The following is a 12,825-nucleotide window of genomic DNA, read 5'->3' on the forward strand; positions in this document are numbered from 1 at the left end:
AAGTAAATGTGATTAAGTAAGCAAGAAACACGATAAACATCCAACATGGACAGACGTCTGTGGATGTGGGGCAGCTGGACTCCAGCTCTCAATCACATAATTATGTTACTACATTATTTACAATAATATAAATACTATTATTCCACTTTAATCTGTCTTTCCTGTAACTCATGACGGATGTGGCTGACACTGATTGAGGGCATGATGATGTCTCTCAGCCATGTGAGATTACATCATAAAAAACTCACAGTCAAACTGCTCAAATGATGAGGTCTGTCTTTGATGAGAAGGACCTCAGAGCTCTACTTGTGTGATTTTAAAAGTGTTAGGATAATGTCATCACATTGGTGATTGATCTTTTCCCGCCCTTGATAATTAGGCCTTTTTTATTGCAAACATAAAGATGTTCTAACTGCAAACTCATTAGCTGGGAAATGAACACCGACTGTGGCAAAAGATTATTATTATTTCTTGTAGGCACACATTTTTGTGAGTTTTTGGACCTTGTGCTTTGCTCAGTAACTCAAAAAAGTGATTTTTTTGTGTTATGGATTCTTTGACAACTAAAATAGGAGTTCCACACACTGTCAATTCTCCAGCGGGGTTTGTATTAAAGGTCACTTCTTCTATATATCATGAAGGTCAGAAGAACTGAACATTGTTTTGAATAGAGATGCTGGGAGCAGACAGAGCTGCAGAACTACGTGTCGTAACCCTGTAGACTTCCTTTCTTTTGCATCAGTCTTGAGAAGCGACTGGTCTGCCAGTCTGACACAATAAGAAAAGAAAAAAACACAAGAGTTCATAACTGTATATTGCAGTGCTGCACAGCCATTTAGCCAGAACCAGAAATAACATTTCATTATAAATTTTCCACATAATAAATAAATAAAATAAAAATGCCTAATAATCTCCCATGAAATACGTGTTTGCACTGGCTTGTTCAAATCTAATGGCATTTATTAAAGCATAGCTAGTCTGAATTATTGTTCTGTTTACAAAGTTCGCTTTCTAAAAACCATTTCATCAACATGAGATTATTATTTGTCATCCATATTTCCCAGCTCTACTATTTTGCTGTATTTAATAGTATTGTACATGCTGGGGCTGGATGCAAAGCATACTGGGATATGCTCCAGCTCTCTGAGAAGGAATGAGCAGGTAAAGAGAATGGCTGATTAAAAAAAAAAAAAAAAAGATACTTTACTGATCCTTTCAGGTCTTTTAGATTTTCAGAGTCTGTGTGACTACTTCAAATAATTCAGCACTGCCCTTCTGTTCCCGCTGCTCTGAAATGAAAGAGAACTACACAAGTGTGAACCACTCACAATGAACATGTATTATCTCTGTTGTACAAGACAGAGCAGCAAAAGAAAACTTTTTGAGGTGATGAAAGGTCATTGCAGCAATATATAATTGGTTGGAAAGACATTTTACATATTAATAGTGGGGACACAAGGATTCGGCTGACAGTCGTTAATAGAAGGTTGAATTTTGACACATTAAGAGGTTTACAGATGTTTTCAGTGAATATACTGAAAACATTTACACCTTAAGAATATGCAGTATATGCAGGATGTGAAATGTGCCTCACTGCCTTTTCACACATTTACACTGCAGGTGTTGAATGTGCTGTGTTAATTATTCACATTATCACATTTACACATCATTATATTTCCAAGTGCAGGAGGTGCAGGCGTCTCTATAACTTATCCACTGAACTGTTGCCTGAACTGAGCTGTTTATATGGGAGACTTTTCTCCACACGTTACAGGTCACAGGTGAAAAGGAGCCTGAACTGAGACATGTTGGGTGAAGTATCTCCAGTGTTGTGCAGCAAGAGAAAAATGAACCAGTAATGCAAGAAGGGTGAGCTGTGATTTTTCCTGTGTGTGGAAGCTGTGAGACACACATTTCCAAAGTTATAAATGCACAGAGGAAACTGGGTGATGTTTTACCACTAGTCAGTTATAATTCCTCTAATCACGATATGTGTGGTGGGCCAGCTCAATATATCCACAGCCAGGATTTTTCTCCAAGGTTGCAAGTGGGCACAATTTACCCACAAAAACAACCTGGTGGAGAACTGTGACCTCGGAACTGAAAACAGCTAATCTAACTTGGGGCGAAGAACAACATGCTGCACAGGATGGGACCAGATGGAAGCAGATAGTCGCAGCCTTATGTTCCACAGGGAACGAAGGGGATTAAATACGTAAGTGAGCACAGGCGGTCATAGTGCCGGCTGGTTAGCATACAGTTTGTGCCAAATTGCTGTTTGGCTACAGTTGGTGATATCATTGTTAAACTACAACAGCATCTATGTGAATCTTTCACAGAGCTTTGAAATAAGGATGCAAATTTTATTTGGTAAATTTGAAACTGGAACAGAATGCAGATTGCAGGAGAAGAGGCTTCATAGTTGTGGCTCAAAAAGCAGCTGATAAAAGCAACTAAAGGTGTTTATGAAGGACCGCAGAGATATATGCACTCCCAGCTGGACACAAATATGCAAAACACTAACCCCTGATTGGGTGCAAATGAGCTGACAACAAAGGACCACTTTCCAGGGGCTCTTGCTGACTACACACTTAATGCCCCTCTGCCTTAGATCTAAAAGGCATGTGTCAGGTCTGTAAGCCTGATACCGTACAATGCAGCTGATGAGGCAAAACCCTGAGTGATGTGTAAACTGTGTCATGGCCTAGTCAGTGTGGTGAGAGCAAAGACAGTGAGATGCTGGTGCCACTCTTGCCTCTGCTGGGGAAGCACGAGCAAAGCAGGACAGGAGGCCGCCTCGAGCCAGGGAGGGCAGCATAACGGGAGGAACGGCTATCCAGAGGACCCGTGGGTGTCAAGTAGATCCTGCAGGTCATCAACATTCTCACTGTAGATAAAGGAGGGCAGAAATGTCTCAAAGGTGAACTGTGTGAAAAGGGGAGCCGACGGAAGAGCTAGCTGCTCATCTCCAGAGCATGCTACCACCTGACTGCGCGGTGAGTGTCTTCATCGGTCTCCAGGTGCTGAGGTGTGAAGCAATAGTGCTGCCTGTTAGAGTGCAGAGCACGTATGGAACAGATCTGAGTCCTTCAGCTCGATTTATTCCATTATATCTGGATGTGTAAGTCCTGGGATAGCTGAATGTCTCTGCTTGCCTCTCTCAGCAGCCGTGACAGTTAAAATTGCTCTAACAGCTAAAATTAGTCTGGAACTGGAGGCTCTATTCTCCTTTCTGATTTCACACGATGAGAAGATCATTTCCTGATCAGCATGACATCCGCGTCAATCATCTCCTCTACTTGTGAAGCAAGAAATGTGGATTTTTTTTCTGTTCAAGCGAAGACAGCTTTGCCAGAAATAACACACAGATACAGCTAATGGTGTGTGTGTGTGTGCACTTTTCAGAATACTCTTAATGGAAACCGAACTAAAGACAAGCGTGACAAAACTGATCATTTGGTAAAAAATGACATGCAATGTTTAAAAAATAATGTAGGAAAAATAATGTAGGCATCTATATCATGAATATATTATAATAACATCATCTTTATCATCTTTAACAACAAAAAAAGTTCATGCGGCTTTTTTTTGAAAATGCACCACTTAACTACTAACTGGAATATAACTATGCACATTTACTCAAGTACTGTACTTAAGTACAGTTTTCAGGTACTTGAACTTTACTTTCTGCTTGTTTACACATGTACTTCACTATATTTTAAGTTACTATGAAAAGTACATATTTCTTTAATGTTTCTACAGTGTGTTATATACACATATTATTATAGTGCTTAACAGTGTTGGAGGAAGTATTCTCTACTGGTATATATATAATATATATAGCTATTACATGAATTATGGTGTAAGTATTTTTACTGTAGTAGTTTGTCGAGGTGGAGCTAACTTATATTATTTCATATTGTTGTGTAGTTTAATCTATAACTGTGCATCACATTTTATGAGGTCATCATAAATTTTATACATAAAATCTTAAACTGTAAAGTAACCCAACTAACTAAAGCTGTCAAATAAATTCAGTGCAGTAAAAAAGTACTATATTTCTCTCTGAAATATAGTGGAGTAAAAAGTTCAGCATGAATCTGAAAATCTCAAGTACAAGTACATCAAATCTAAGTACAGTACTTGAGTGAATGTATTTATATTCCACCTCTGGTGCTCAATAGTGAGCTGATCTTTCATGCACTTTAAGATATTTTTATTCAATGACATCTCACGCAAACTAAGTACGAGTTGTTATCTGGCAGGTTTCATCATCATCATCAACATCATCATCACCATCATCATCATCATCATATTCCCCCTCCTCGTCCTCCTCTTCCTCCTCCTTCTCCTCCTCCTTCAGCCCGCACGTGCTGCGTGCTCGCCCCTGAGCCCTTCATCTCGTGTGTTTCGCCATTGGTCTGGGATGATGTCATCCACAGTAGAGACAATAGAGCCCACCCCCCCTCCTCCTCCCCCTCCCCCTCCTCCTCCTCCCCCCCCCCCCAGTCAGTGTCTGCTCACACACGCATCGCAGCGCAGAGTGACACACGCTCAGACGTGACGCCAGCTGAGTTGGCCAAGCACTTCTGATGACATTTATTTATTTATCTTCTATCATTAGAAATCCGGCAGAGCTCTGCCTCTTCCAGTCAGACCACGTCTATTTTTTTAATCGTGTTTTTGAAGTACATGAACAAACGAGCAGGCAGGGAAGGTGTTACACATCTGGATCATACCAACACAGCGGGTCGTGCTACTCGGGCCACTACAGAACATGAGGATTCATCATTACGCTTCGCATAAATGATGAATACACTCCGGGACTGCCACAGCTGATGTAAGTGATGTTTCTTTTTTAGTATGGTAGCGGTTTGTCCGGTCGGCCTGCAGGCTATGAGTCCCCCATCAGCAGCCTGTGTCCAGTGTCGCGGCTGTCACAGCTCTACGTGTTGGTCAGGTTTAGCTTACAGCACAGAAAAAATCTCTTTCTGGATGTCTTGATGCTTCTCGTGTATTTGAATTTGCAGTTAAATTGATGCCACATATTAAAAGCAAGCAATGCATCCTCGTGTTATTCACCGCTGCCCGGAGGATGTCAGCAGTTATGAGTGTTTGCCATAATAAGCTGCATGCGTGTTTTATTCATTTAGACACATAACTGCAGCCATGTGAATGCGCCAAGTACTATAATAATAATAAATAAACCTTAATTATAGTATCTGCACTAGGATCAGTGAGTGCAGGCCTGCTGGCTCGGGCCCTGTCGCCCACATCAGCTTTATTCTCTCATCATGATAAAGGTTCAAAGACTGTGCAGCGAAAACGCGATTAAAAATACAGAGAAATTAGGCAGCGCGCCATCTAGCGACCGTATAAACAGGAACTAATAGATTTTCCATTGCGAGCCTGCAGAATAGCACCATGAACAACAATGCAGAGGACTGTAAATATTAATAGCTGCTTTGTTTTCTGCTTGTGCTGCTGCAACAAAGAGCTGCTGAGAGGGACAAATATGAGAATATTGCAAAGATTTTGAATAGCAGCTATGATTTATTGAATTGAATGTTAAGCATCCAGTCAGTCACGCTGTGAGTTGTGCAAAAATCCAGCTGAAAGTCAAGTCTTCCTGCCCTGGATGTAGATTCTCCAGAGACGAAGGAGCACACACATCTGTAACTGACTGATGAGAGCTGAAATGTTCTTACACATTCAGACTCATTTGGAAATCAGACATATACATGGTTAAAGCTTGTGAATTCATTTTCTTAACTATAGTGAGCTCAGATATCTTGTGTGTGACAGGTAGGGTGTTCATATGAAGACAAACAACAGTACAGAATCACTGCAGTGCATTTGCAGGAATATGCTTTTTTTTTCAAGCAATGCAGGGACAGATACAAACCAATTTAAAACTTAAACCTGTATTAATATCAGTCTGTAATATTTCAGGATCAGTCATAGAAACCAGTCCACTGAGAATAAAGATCCAGCTCTGCAGCTCACAGTTTTAAGTTGCTTTTTATGTTTTATTTCATAGTTTTGGTTTCTTGAGTTGCTCTCATTGCTTTCATAAACCTCCTCATATAAAACCACGAGCAGCCATTTGTCATACCGCTCTAATGTTTCAATCTAACAATAACTGAATTGACTTTGGTTATTTCAGGAAAGATATTGTGTATCATCAGATCTTACGCTCTACATGATTCGATTTGACCGATGATTGATTATTCCTAAAAGTACAGGAGCACTGCAAAGGTAATTAAATTTGATTTCATTTATCCATTTAACATTATTTAGTGGCAGAAAGCTATTTGTCATCCATTCATTAATATCCTTTTTTTTTTTTTTTTTTACAAATGTGTCATCTGCATAGGTGAATGAATGCAAATTAATGAATATAGGAGATCAGTGCCATTTATAAGCACTTTATTTTTTACTTAATATCACTTTATCACATCTTATAATTGTACCAGCCAAAAGAATTTAAATGAAAATGAAAGGTCATAAGTTGTTGGCTGTCAATGTTAAAAAAAAAAAGTTTGTAACACATCTAATCAAAAGATAAACAGGCTTAACACAGGCTAAGATGCTGCTTTAAATGAGTAGTACAGTTCAGGCCAGAAAATATGAAATGAGACATTAAAACATATGTGATCAGGGTTTATTGTCACTACATGGCAGAGCTTTTGGTGTCTCCAGACAAGACTGAATACACCAAACATAATCTTATATTACTCCCACCATCAATAATAATCATCTTATTAAGTTTCCCTTCCTCCAATTGTTGACGCTGCAGGCCGGCTGTGACGCTGAGGGAGATGCTGTGACAGCCTCAAGGTGTCCTGTGTTGTTGTTTTCATGCATGCTCATACTTTCACTGAGGTTTTCTTTTAGGATATCAAGATGATCTTACATAAAATTCCAGAGGGGAAATAGAAACAGACTGTTGTTACCACACTGCAACTGGGCAGATGTTGTTGATATTTTTTGTTCAAGTTGAGCAAGCCCCTGTCAAAAAGAATAGCGTCAGGTATTTTTTGGTTTTGTTTTTCTGCAGTGAAAAAATTAAAAACCCTGAAGGAGAATAAATGTTTTGGGGAGACAGTGGATCCGCGGACCTGCGCTTGCTTGATTCAACAAGTTCCTGCAGGGTTCCTGTGTATCCGAATCCGAGCAGTAACACCTTCGCTGGTTCAGATCAAAATACAGAAACAAAATCGATCGAATACTGCAACAGGACACACTCACACAGACTGTGTCAGGTGGTAATATTATACCACGTTTGTTCAGTTGTTGCCTCTAACAATTCATTTGAAGGATCGTGTTTTCACGCCTGTCTATCTTTTTCAACATGATCCAGTATATGAGAAAGTTACAGTTTGGGGTGATTTTTAGTGGACGTAAATGTCTTGGCGCAAGCATCAAAGTACATTTTGATGGTGATTAGTGGTCAGCTGATTATTTCATAGATATCTCTAACCATGACAGTGTGTTTTTTTCAAACCAATCCTACTGACATCACTCTGTAAAGATTTTAAAATATACTCAAAGCATATTGTTGTTCTTCTTATCTTTATCTGACAGAGGGCTCAAATCCCAACCAACCAAAAACCCATTCTCTAAGCTGCTTTTGTCTGTTTCTATTTTTAGTTTTCTATTTTAGGATAGTGTCTTTTGGGGGGCTTTCTTATTAAACTGCACTGAGGTCAAACTCCTCCTGAATCATTATAATAACATTGCAGCTGCAGGCGAAGCTCTCCTCATGGTCTTGAATAGAGACTATTGTGCTGACAGAGGTGCTATGTGTAACTGATTAGCATTGATTTGCTTTGTGAATAAAATATGTTATTTTGCATTATATCTAAAATAGCCAGGAAAATATTGCTCTGCAACCAAAGTGCCATCAAATACATTGTTCACATATAAAATAATCCTACTAAAATGTACTTTTGTGGTGTTATGGTGCTGTTATGAAAGTGATGTGCTCAAGGTCAACACACACTCTGGATTACAGTTACAGTGAGTTTAGAGAAAGTATATCAAAAGTAGAGATGATGTAGATTATTTATAACCTTGGCTGTGTGGGGATTATGTGAGCGTATGTCCTGAGAGTCAGGTATTTGTCTAAGTGTTAAATCAGTCTGACTGGACAGTAGTGGATGGGAGAAGGAGCGGCTGAATGTTTCCTATCACGCCGCCCACTGATTGGCCAGTTTGTGCTGTTGATTCCATCACTTTCTGTCCGCTGACTGTGGAGATTAGGTGATGTAATTATTTTGACTTGCCCTCAGTAGCCTGTAGTGTTGAGACAGTAAAACAAAGAAAAACAAAACACAGAATGGTCGTGAACATGGAGATGAATTTGTCTTTTCCAGTAATTTAGGATTAATGCAACGTTAGGACGACCAGTGTTTTAGACATGTCGTAAAGTCAAATTAATGTTTATGAGGCTCATCCTCATGTGTCATTATTGTACTATTATCATGCCATTGTTGACATAACACTCTCATTTGGGCATCTGAATCACAAGCACGTCATCTCACGCAGAAGGAGCTCAAGTTGCAAGTCTTCTTCCTTTGTCCCCAGTAAATCTTACATCATTAGACGTGTGACTTAAGCCTGATTAGAGTGTGAGTCATAATGACTTTATGCCCACACCGCTGTGCATTTCTGAGGCCAGCAATTCTCTTTTACAACTCAGACTTATTCTTTTTTTCAATCTGTAACTACATGTGGTCTTTTGTTTTTCTGTTGTTTGAGATGCTCCTCAGTTATTTCATTATTTCACACAAACACCTGACATGTAAACATACTGTAACATATTGCATAATTTGTACTATGTTTAGAATACTTCAGGGTAGCATGGATATAACTGATTAATTATTCAGTCTTTGTATCAGAAACACTTGACATTCACTTGCATGCCACGCTTATTACATCTCGCTGTTAGTACATAAATGTCTCGAGTTCAAGAAGTCTGGGGTTGAATATCTCAATTTAAGGTGCTTTTCACCTTGTTTGGCAAGCAGCCGTTTTTGCAGGTGCTTCAGTAGTCGTTATCATTCATACCATGTTTGTGATGGGCAGGAGGCACATCACTAGCTGCTGCCTTTTCACATCTACAACCCATTCTGCTGCAGTTACAATTAACATTTCCACCCTGCTGGATGTTAAAGGGGAGACTCTACATGCTGCTGTGACACCAGTGTCAAGACAAACCTTTATCCCACTACAGTGCTGTGCAAATTATCAGTATTTCTCAGAACTGGACTTTAACTTGGTTTGTGAATTTGGTACTTGGTCTGTGAATTGAATGTTACTACCTATAAAGCTTTGGTTGTTAGCCAAATGTATTTTCAGGGTTTAGCAATCCAAAAGAGTCTGTTTTCTGCTGTTTGGCTTGTTAAAAATTTATGACAAATCCTGCTTGAGTGTTTAATTCTTGATAAGCCTGATAATTGGTGCATTAGCTCGTTCTCTGGTATCAACATCGGCGCAAGTCAAGGAAAGTCTTTTTTTAAATTCATGAGGCAAACATTTGCTTTTAGCAGAAGGCTCTTTTGCTCCTCCTAAAATAGCATGTATAGTAAATTTTTAAATTTGTCCTAATGTCTCAGCATTCAAGTTGGAAGTCTGATGGTAGACACATGTGCAACTCCTGATGTTCCTGAAGATTATAAAAGCTGCCATCATATGAAATTACACAGGGAGCAACTTTGATTTATTTTCCTTTTAGTTCCTCATTGACAATCAAGTGGTCAGGTTGCTATTGAGTTTAAAATTGACTCAAGGCAGCTCACACAGGCTATTTACAATCAGGCCAGCTGGTGTGCAGTGGAGCAGCACTGTCACACAATGAACAGAGACAAAGCAGAGACCATCTAGAATTATACTTTACCATTGTATTGCCAAATTATACTTAGGGTCTGAATATAGGAGATGATTTGCTTAGCTTAGCATGAAGACTGGACACACAGCCTAACAGCTAACCTGACTCAGTCCAAAAATTTAAAAAATCTGCCTACTAGCACCTCTAATATCTCGTTTGTTTAATCTATACAAAAACTGAGGTGTAAAAATGACAAGTCTTGGTTTTACAGGAGGTTATGTTCTGGACGATTTCTTGGCCAGGACTAGAGACTTCCTGGAGTCTTGTCGTCAAGCTGAGGTTGCCAGGTAACCAACGGCCCCCTGCTCCAGGCCAATAAAATAGTCCCACAGCTAACTGCCTGTAAAACTGAGAGTGGTAATGATGCTCTCATCTAACTCTCAGCAAGAAAGCAGATAAGCGTATGTCCCAAAATGTCAAACTATTCCTTTAATATAACAACTAGTCCTTTTTTTGTGGCACCATGTATTGGCATTAGAAGAACTGGATTTTTATGACATTGTGTAACTGCAAGAATTACTAATTGTGTTATTAATGTACTAATTCTGCATGAGACACAGTTAACAGTGTCCAGCTCCCGTTACGTTCCTATCTTAGCTGTGTCATAGATCCGGTCAGTAACCTCTGTCAGTTTGCTGACAGTGTAAATCAGTCAAGACATTTTCTTACAGTTAAAACACATTGACACCACTGTCCTCACCGCCGGAATCTGTTCATTGATTTTCATTCACATCAGCAGCTCTGCAGCAAACCTCCCCAGTCTGTGTTTGGATGTAGGAATCTCTCCACATGCTGTTATGTGTATGACTGTGAACATCTTACTGCTTTTTTCCTTTGTGACCAGCGCCCACAGCTCTTGCTATCCATCTGTCAGTTTGGTTATGCGTGTGGACGACCATAAAAAGAAAGAAGTGGACCGCCTCCTGTCATTTCGTGCCAACTCAGAGCTAAACACGAGCAAAAATGTAGAGATGTGGATTGTCCTCTGACAGGAAACAGCCTGACCATCAGCCTCTGGAAAAAGAGTGACTCAGATGACTAATTTCCTGCTTTCCACTATCTCGAGAAGCTTGCCACTGTGATCTGTGAACATCTTTTTCATGCAGCAGAGAAATAGATTCTATAACTCAAGCAATTTTCCAAGCCAGCAATTGAGCACATCCTCATATTACTGCTTGTTTTTTTTTCCTCTGGCTTGTCCTATTTCAAGCCCCATTGTGTTGTCCACTCTGCTGTGTGGGTGTTTGGCTGTCAGGTGCCTCTGATGGAGGAGCCGCATACTGTTAAGCCGGAACGGAGAGAAGGAACGGAAAGATCGCCATCAATCTCGCACAGCCAGACAGCCATCTGTTCCCAAAAACACCAGCCCCCTCAACAGAAAAACATTCACTGCACTACCTCTGCAGCTGGAGACGTACTGTACACCACACTGCCTAAATCTACACTGTGACTTATTACTGTGGTGCACAGTGACATATTATTCTTTATAGTCTACCCTCTACTATAAGTCTTGTACTGTCCTCCTGCTCTGTTTGTGAGGCCTCATCATTTCATGCATGTCAGTACACATTATGTCATGTTCTTGTTCTCTTTTCAAAACAAAATGAATGAATCTTTATACCTGCCACTTAAAGTTTTTCCAACTCTGATTGAATTTTGACTGACAAACAGTTATATCACGTCATTCAGAGGTATTAGGCAGAGGAAAAGGAATGATTGAAAGTATTTAAATAAATCACAATTATGTATAATATTGCAGGTTTTACTCAGGTGTTTGGGAAAGAGTTAAATCATCTGGAAAGACATTAGCATGTGTACCGTTCTACTCTCTCTGGCTCATGCTTGTGACTGTTAAGCTGTTATCTTCATTCTGCTGGTGGGGAGCAGCAGCAGTGAGCCGACGGAGGGCGTCATGATCTCCCCCGTAGGCTTGGCTCTCGCTAACTTGAACTGAGTGGCACTCTTCTTCTTCTTCTTTTTTTTTTTTTTTTTAATTTCTTTTCATCTGTGTAAGTTTGCATTTCATCTCGCTACACTTTCATGTGCTTGAAATTCTGAAGCGGCTAACGTGATTGCAATGCTTAGCAAACCTTAGCCTTTATCCTCAAATATTAAGATGCACCTAATCATACGCATACACTTGCATCTGCCTTTACGTTGGCTGACCCAACCTGCAACATTTGTTTATTTAGCCTAATATAAGTGGTTCACTCTGTCAAATATTCATATAGGCTGTTATGCCTCGGTTCCTCTGTAAGTTGCTCATGACTTCTGAAGTCATATATGCCTGGTAGACATATTATGCAATCTTGCACACTAATATGAATTGTCTGATATATATTATGCTGCAATTATGCACTTGGTACTAAGCTGTGATTCTTACAAAGGGAGGAGCTACCTCACGTATTCAGGAATCTATACACATTTACACAGTAAACAGTGCAGATTGTCTGACGTCTTCGGGTCAGTAAGACATTGATTTGGGCCTTCAAATTGATCGAAGAGTTCCTTTTTTTTTTAAACTATTTCTCAGTCAGTAATGAGCCACTTAACGTTTGTCTCTCCGCTCTGCCACTCTACAGTAGCACTCTACGCTCTGTTGTGCTTTTTATGAGCTGTCAGATTGGCTGCCACCTCAGAGGCTTGGATCTGCCAATTGAAGCTATTAACAAGGCGGCACTAAAAACTGTCAAATCACAAACTGATAACAAGTCTGTGTCTTTAATTGTGTGATCAACAGTTTCCTTATTTGACAAGTATCAAATATGTCTATACACGCTTCGTACTGTATGGCTGTAACTTCTAAGTGAAGCAGATTGAGGCGGCTCATTTTTGAAAAGAAACACAACAGCAACATTTAGCATGCACTGCACGATGGCACCGCAGGTAGTTTACACACCTTTTATCAGATTCCATTAATGTGCTAGAAAGAC

The 12,825-nt window shown here is 39.8% G+C and overlaps 1 protein-coding gene across 1 annotated transcript in view; it reads left to right on the top strand.

The window, feature by feature from the left end:
- Positions 1-4,555: 4,555 nt before the first annotated feature.
- si:dkey-175m17.7 (uncharacterized) overlaps positions 4,556-12,825 on the top strand; it is a 34,384-nt gene continuing 26,114 nt past the window's right edge. Inside the window, exon 1 of the mRNA XM_067609143.1 lies at positions 4,556-4,840. The gene's annotated coding sequence lies outside the window, so the exon portion shown is untranslated. The remainder of the gene's footprint in view (positions 4,841-12,825) is intronic.

This window comes from Thunnus thynnus, chromosome 13, assembly GCF_963924715.1.
Source record: "Thunnus thynnus chromosome 13, fThuThy2.1, whole genome shotgun sequence".
Lineage (NCBI taxonomy): Eukaryota > Metazoa > Chordata > Actinopteri > Scombriformes > Scombridae > Thunnus > Thunnus thynnus.